The following is a 7882-nucleotide window of genomic DNA, read 5'->3' on the forward strand; positions in this document are numbered from 1 at the left end:
CATGCTAGGAAATAATTCACATTGTAAACTAGTGTTGACAAGGAAGACTTAGATGTTTGAACAATGGAGTCTAATTCTGAAGAAAAATTTCTCCGATTCGCGTCTTTCGTTTTAAATTTAAAACTATTGTTTATCGAAAAGGAATGCGTGGAAGATAGATGGTGGAAGGTAATTATTATAGGAAAATGGTCCCTGGAAAGGGGATCTTTAAGAATGTTCCAAGAACATATGGGAATCACCGAAGATGAGCAAAGAGATAAATCGACTGCACTTTTCCGATGTTGAGGGGCAGTGAAACGAGTTGGAGATCCGTCATTTAGAATACATAAATTATAGGTATCCATAAAATCTAATAGATTATGGCCAGAACGGTTTGTTAACTCACTGCCCCAAGATGGAGAATGAACATTGAAGTCCCCAAGTATCATATACGGGGGACGAATCTGGGATATAAATGTTGACCATTCGTTTTCAACAAAAATTGTGGAGGGAGGGATATATATTGATACTAATGTAATATCAGATACAACAGCTGCTACTATCTGAAAATTATTGGAGAGAGTGTGGAAAATGATTTGCTTAAAAGAGATAGAATTATGTATAATAAGAGCAGTGCCACCTTTGCCATCCAGTCTATCATGTCTTAGACAATGATATCCAGGAATCTTAAATTGATATGAGGGTTTTAACCACGTTCCGGAGATGGCAGCAACTGAAATATTATGCTCATCAAGTAACTGTACAAGATCAATTTTGTTGGCGAATAGACTTCTACTATTCCATTGAAGTATTTTGCTCAGTTGCGGATACATCGGGAAGGCTAGAGAGTAAAGATTTCATATAATCGGCAGCGGTGGACGGTACTTTATTGTTATTTGAAAGGATCGTAATTAATAGGGTAATTAAAGTTTGAATAAAAGAAGAATTTTCAATCATGACTTTAGGTAAGATATCGGAAGTGGAACAGTTTTTTAAGGCAGTCCCATTGGGAGCCTGGGATTTATTATTTCCATTCGGGTTAGGTAAAAGATCATTATGTAGTTTTTTATCGAAAGAAGGAATAAATTTTGGATTAGATTTTATCGGTTTGAAAATTGTTTCTTTGTGGGAAGATGATAGAGGGGATTTAGGGGAAGAAAAATGAAAGCGAGAAGCGTTAGACGTTATCTCTGCAAAAGATTTTTTTCGTAGGAGGGAATAATTTAGAAGCCTGAAAGTAGGAAATGTTGTCTGCAGCCATTGACTGTTTATATTTCTCTGTCTAGATAACTCTGGACAGGCCACACTAACAGCAGTATGGTTGCCCTTACAATTAATACAAATAGGGTTATTCGTTGTATTTTGACACTGTTCAAAGGGATGATCCTCTCCGCAATAGAAGCAACGAGGAGGGAAACGACAAATAGGTTTTGAATGGCCAAAACGGCAATAATTGAAACATTGGATCGTCAGGAATCTGTATACTTCAACGGGAAGAGCGTTATAATAAATAAATACACGGGATGGTAATGTTTGACCTTCAAAAGTAATAACAACGGATTGGGAAGGTTTCCATATAGTGGTGCCGGTGGAAATATCCTTGAAATTCAAACGACGTGCTTTTAAAACTTTTGGAGTTAATTGAGAGTCATTAAGAGCGTCTACTATTTCTGTTTCTGATAGATCGGTTGGGATACCTCTTACTCTGCCCATTCTGGTTAAATTGAAAGTAGATATGAAAGATTTAAATGTATTGTTTGAAAGAGAACCTATTTTTTTAACAAAATCATTAGCTAATGTGGCGGATTTAAATTCTATGGATAGTTTGTGTCGACCTTCCGGTTTTATTGATCCATTTATAATACCGAGGTTATTGAGTTTTGAGCTAAAAATAAATTTACCAAAATCCAGGGGATGAATTATTTTCCCCTGTTCAGTCCTTTGGACATTAACAATAAATGGAGCTAAAGATGAAATAGAATACATAAGCTCAATGGCTTTTGCTTCTGTAGGAATGGTATCATTATAACTTCCATGGGAGATTGGGGCTTCGTTTGTTTTTTGAGATTTAATTTTAGGAGGTACATTAAGGCAAAGCGGAGGTCGTCGTTTTCGGGAAGGAATGGTTACAGAAGTTTGGGAATCATCAGAATCGTAGACGCCTGCAATATTAGAAATGGACTCAGGGTCCAAAGGTCGATTTTCGTCTTCCTCCATTACAACAAATTTTTAAAAAAAATAAACAATAATTATTATTTTATAAATAATAAATGATAGAAATAATACACGCAACTTCGTCGCAAACCAATAACACAAACAAAAATAATGAATACGAAAAGGTAACAATAAATAAATCTTATCTGTACGCCGCGCCCGCCGTCAGCAAGCCATGAAACACAGAGCACTGGAAGTAAACACGACTGCACACTACCGAGGTTCGGTGACTAATGGGGACAAAAGTTATAAGTCATAACTAAATACCTCATGAACTAATTGCTCCCTTTGTAGTGTCAAAAATTACATGCGGACTGCCAATGTAAATTCAAGATATTATTTAATTTCGACTTGTTCAATTTAATAGTATTTTTTAGTTTTACGTAGCCGTCTGACGTTAATTCATTTGCCAGCTGCCAGTATTACCAACGTGATTCAGCGTATATTGATTTGCATTACCGATATCGGTTGGTGTATCAATATTTCGACCGTGCTAGCTGAATCGCTACAAAATCGTCGGTAGTTCCGCCTATCGATCCGATATTCTAAAGTTATTGATTATTGATAATGAAATAATTTTATTTTATAATATCATATTGAAGTTACTAAGTAAGTAATAAATAATATCATATTACTAGTTAGTAAATTAACTTGTACCATTCTTGACACCGGATTAGTTTATTTTTATTCTAACTCTAAGAATGATTTGTTCTCTTAGATTCTATTTCACACGCAGTCACACAAAATTCGCTTCGTTTGACCACATGCACCGACGAATGTATACTAAATGCCTATTCTTTGATCAAGCAGAACAAACTTTCGTGCTTGTTGGCAAGCCGCTTGACCAGAGCATAATACGAGCTTCGTTAATCTACCTACGTTCATTAATAAACCATTAATTTTGCGTAAAGAACGATATTATTTTTAAACAGTCACCTAAATTTAACAGCCGAGGAGATTTGGCGGGTTTTTTTGGCGGAATTTCTTATGAATCGTTGACCGTGCCAGGGAATGTTGTTAACTGACCATAGATCATGAATTTCGTAAGTATCGTATTCATTCGTCAGTATCGTATTGACAGAGGCAGGGGGGTATAACTCCGAGAAAAAAGTGGGTCAGAAAAAAAGACACGGTAAATCTCTATGGCTGTGTATCTGTTACGTATATTTTCCACAAACCAGTGCGAACTTCATGCATGTTTATAGGCCGCTGTCAAAACATGAAAATGTCAAAAAATGTTAAGTGCGATGTGGAAGGATGTACGGACAATACATCGATTCGACACCGGTTTCCGAGTTTTAAGGAGTACCCTAGTATTTTTCGCAAATGGTCAATACGGATTGATAGATTAGAATTTATTACGAAATACAAAAATCTTCTGTGTTTTTCATTTTTCTGTTAAAAGCAGAGAAATATCAAAATTCGTTACTGTCGTAAAAAAACATTTCATATTTGATAATCTTATAAATGTTCTTCCTTTATTTAAAGGATTTTAAGTCATTTTAGTTTATTTTTACGACAGGTTGATTGTTCATCTCAGAACAAAATTTTAGGCTAGTGAATGGGATTGGCTTCGAATGAGAATTATATTGTCTATGGTTACGCCTTTTTTATAGTTTCTATCCTAGTCGATGATGAGTATGTGTAGTAGTGACGTATATTTTTCAGTTACAGACTTTTATCTATGGCAAACATTAGGACCCATGGGTTCAGTACTAAAAACCCGAAGATATTGATCTAGTGAGTGGTTCATTTATGGACAGAGGGCTTTATTGATCATTGAGAGTATGTATGTTGAACATTTTTGTAAACAGATAAAAAAAAATGTTTCAAAACTGTTAGCGATTTCATCATTAGTATTCAAATCCTTTTCGTCAAATTTTATATATTTAAATGAATTATTAAAAAAATTTAAGTCCTTAATATACTTCAAAAATTATTTTGAATCTGCAAAAATTCTTGCCAACGTGTATTTTAATAAAATAAAAAAGTAGATTATTACGAGAATCGTGTTTAACCTTAACGATAGATCGGTAGGCTGAAAAATGAGCATATTCCTCGAAGTCGATTGTTTCTCCATTTTTAATGAAAAATATGTTTTATTTAAATATTAGAAATAATAGTACTGTTGAACTAATTAGGTTACATCCTGTGTGACGTGATTAGAACTGCAGAATACTAAATCTAGAATATAGTTAAAATCATTATAAGTATGTCATATTGTATTCTTTGAGGCCATAGAAACACTTAAAATAATCATACATATTTACACTGGAGCTACAAGATGGGAGATTTAGATAATCTAATGCTACGTGTACATACGCGAGCCGAACTGTGCATTCACATTACACGTGATAAATACATGACACACAACACACGACACACGATAAATGAACACGACACACGACACACGACGCACGACGCACGACGCACGACGCACGACGCACGACGCACGACGCACGACGCACGACGCACGACGCACGACGCACGACACACGACACTTGAAGCGTGAAACGTAGACACATTGACACATATGATGCTATGATCTACTCACCTTATGCCACGATTTAAATTCAACCGTTTTGACATCCAATTATTTTGACGTCAATATCGTGCTATAATAAATATTAATTTTTTCAGTTTTTTTACATACTTCTTACAAAACGGAGTAATATTCAGTTTGATAACAATCATCTCTCATTAGTTACTAGCATTGAGATAGCCACATTACTGCTAACTTTCCAAATAACAAGCACGAAATCTTCCATCCGCCCCCAGTGGAGTTGAGTTAATTTACCCACAAACAAAATTAGAATTTCTGTATAGTGTAAAAAGTTTATAAAATATTCACATAATGATAATAATTTAAGAATATATTTAGTTACCTGTGACTCCGGGGAACGTACGTATATTAACGTAGTTTAAGTGCTAGCTTAAAAAATATGGAAGAAATAATTACTTATTTAATAGTTATTTTATCTTTTATTGCGCACGAAAGTGTTGTCATCACGCATAATATTATATTTACTATAACAAAGGGTGTTTAATTTTTTTCCTATAAAATTTCACACCAGTAATATTATAATACTCAATGCCTCATTTATTAGTACTATAATAGTCTCTATTATAAATACTTTCACGTAGTTGAAATGTAGTTAAAAAATATCAAAGAATACATTTTATTCTCATTTTATCATATTTAGAAAAAGAGTCATTAAAACAGGACCATGTTGAAACGGAACGTTCGAACGAATTTTCAGACAGACGATATACTAAACGGTTACATCATGTTTTACCATACTTTACCACATTGCAGGTACCAAATTTTACATTAATATTTTATAACAATTCTCGATAGTCGACCTAACTAGAAGCTTGCTAATTGTAATCTGAAAGAGTGAGTTTCTCTGAGAGCCTTCGCACTGGCCCTGGCGACTACTGGCCATTGGCTCCATCTTGCGGACTTCCACGCAAGCTCTATGCACTGCCATCTGTGCGTGCATCTATAAAGCTCTTACTTCCCAACAGTTATGTTTATTTATGCTACGTTATGTTATATAATCATCTGTATATTTATATTGTCATTTGCTGTATTTGTTTATTAACTCCCATAAACACGAGCTCCTGGAGCTCAACTTATGGAGTAGTAGAATAATAACGAAAAAATTATATATATATATATAAGTCTGCATATTGTTATCATTTAAAACGTTAAATAATTTACAAGTAATAAATAAATAAAAATAAAAATAAAATTTTTTAGACAATCTTCCAACAAGATTCTGACTGAAAACCATAGATTTCTGAAAACTATATGCCTGTACATTCTTACTCGATTAGTACCTGGTACCTAGTACCTACATAATATAAAAATTAATTCTGAAAAAATAAGATAGGTAAGTAATTATTCTTTCTTTTTCCGAAAAGCAAAATGTAAAAAAACATAAGAGAGAGAAGCATTACGTTTTTTTTAAAGTAAAATCTTTATAATAAGCAATTTTGATATCCCATTTACTTTTATTATCATTTTTTGTTTGAGAAAATATACATTAAATTTTGTGGTGCTTTTGAACAATTTTTCATTGTTATAATTAATTACTAGTTTGGAATCTATTCAAAGTATCAATCAGTTAAGTTTCTGTTACACTTTTGTCTAAATGCCGTTCGGTGAGTGTGACTGTTTAAAATATTTGTACAATGATGTACACAGTGAAGAAAATAGTGATGACGCGGCTGGTGCTACAAATTCACGGACAGTCATTATTTCTGTAGTGGCCATATTGCTTCTGTTCGTGGTTTATAGCAGTGCTCCGCAACCTTTTCTCACCTACGACACACCAAATTTCTTCCTAGAATCACGCGGCACACCAAAAGCTAAAATATATACATATAAAATTTATACACAAATTTTACAATAATTTCTTTTTTTTATTTGAAAACTATACATACATACATATAACTATAACATATTTATTTTTACGCAATCTTAATAATTATTATAAAATAATAATAAATTAATGAGCGATTAATTGTTAAATTAACCTGCGCTAGTTTCAATGAACACAAAAGTTTTATATTCGGCTCGATTTTTGACAGCGCAACCCGAAATTCTTGGTCAAGACCTTTTAAGCATGACCGCTTATCATTTTTAATTAATACAAGCGTTGAAAAACTTTGATCACATAAATATGTCGTTGAAAATGGAAGTAGTGTTAAGAATGCTTTGATGGAAATGTGAGGATATTCTTTTTTAACGTAAATCCGGAAAACATCTAATTGATCTTCGGAGAAGTGAAGTTTTAATGTCATGTCATTATTTAAATCTGTAAATTCCACTCGAATTTGCAGAAGCATTGCTTCCGTAGAATTTATTGCATTGGTTGCAAAAGGATTTCGAATCCAATCGTATTGTTCCGTATTAATTGAATAAAAATATCGACCAAATTTCTGCTGAAGCATACTTAAATGTTGTTGAGCCAGATCCACAGTTAATTGTTTGTTTTTAATTGTACTATGGTTGATCCTTTGGTACATTTCCAAACATCATTTTTGCAACACTTTCTGCCGAAGTTCGTTATTAAGTTTATTCAAATGCTCGAATATATCAGCCATGTATGCAAGTTTGGCTATCCAGTAATTATCATCGAGGTACTGATATAGTTTGGGCATATTTTCATTTAATCGAAACTCACACACCTCATAACGAAGCTCAAACAATCTAGCCAAAACTTTGCCTCGGAATAGCCAACGAATTTCAGTATAAAACAATAAAGATTCATATTCGGCTCCCATTTCTGCACAGAGTATTCCAAAGATTCACAAGTTTAGGGCTCTTGATTTAATTATGTTTACGATTTTAATGCATTCATTCATCGTGTTCAAAAGTTCCTCCGGTAAATTTTTGACCATCAATGATTCTCGATGTATGCAGCAGTGTGTAAATTGTAACGCTGGATTTTTTTGTTTTACATAAAAGACAAAACCCTTTTTACTACCCGTCATTGCCCCAGCGCCATCCGTGCAAACGGCAATGCAATTGTTCCATTTAATATTATATATTTTGAAGAAATCATCGGTTACTTGAAAAAATTCTTCACCGGTAGTTCGCTCTGGAACCTCCTTACAAAATAAATAATGTTCTTTAATAAAGTCCTCGCCAACGAAAAGTACAATAGCTATCAACTGTGCT

The sequence above is a fragment of the Hesperophylax consimilis genome, chromosome 18 (assembly GCF_061612785.1).
Source record: "Hesperophylax consimilis isolate HC1 chromosome 18, BYU_Hcon_1.0, whole genome shotgun sequence".
Taxonomy (NCBI): domain Eukaryota; kingdom Metazoa; phylum Arthropoda; class Insecta; order Trichoptera; family Limnephilidae; genus Hesperophylax; species Hesperophylax consimilis.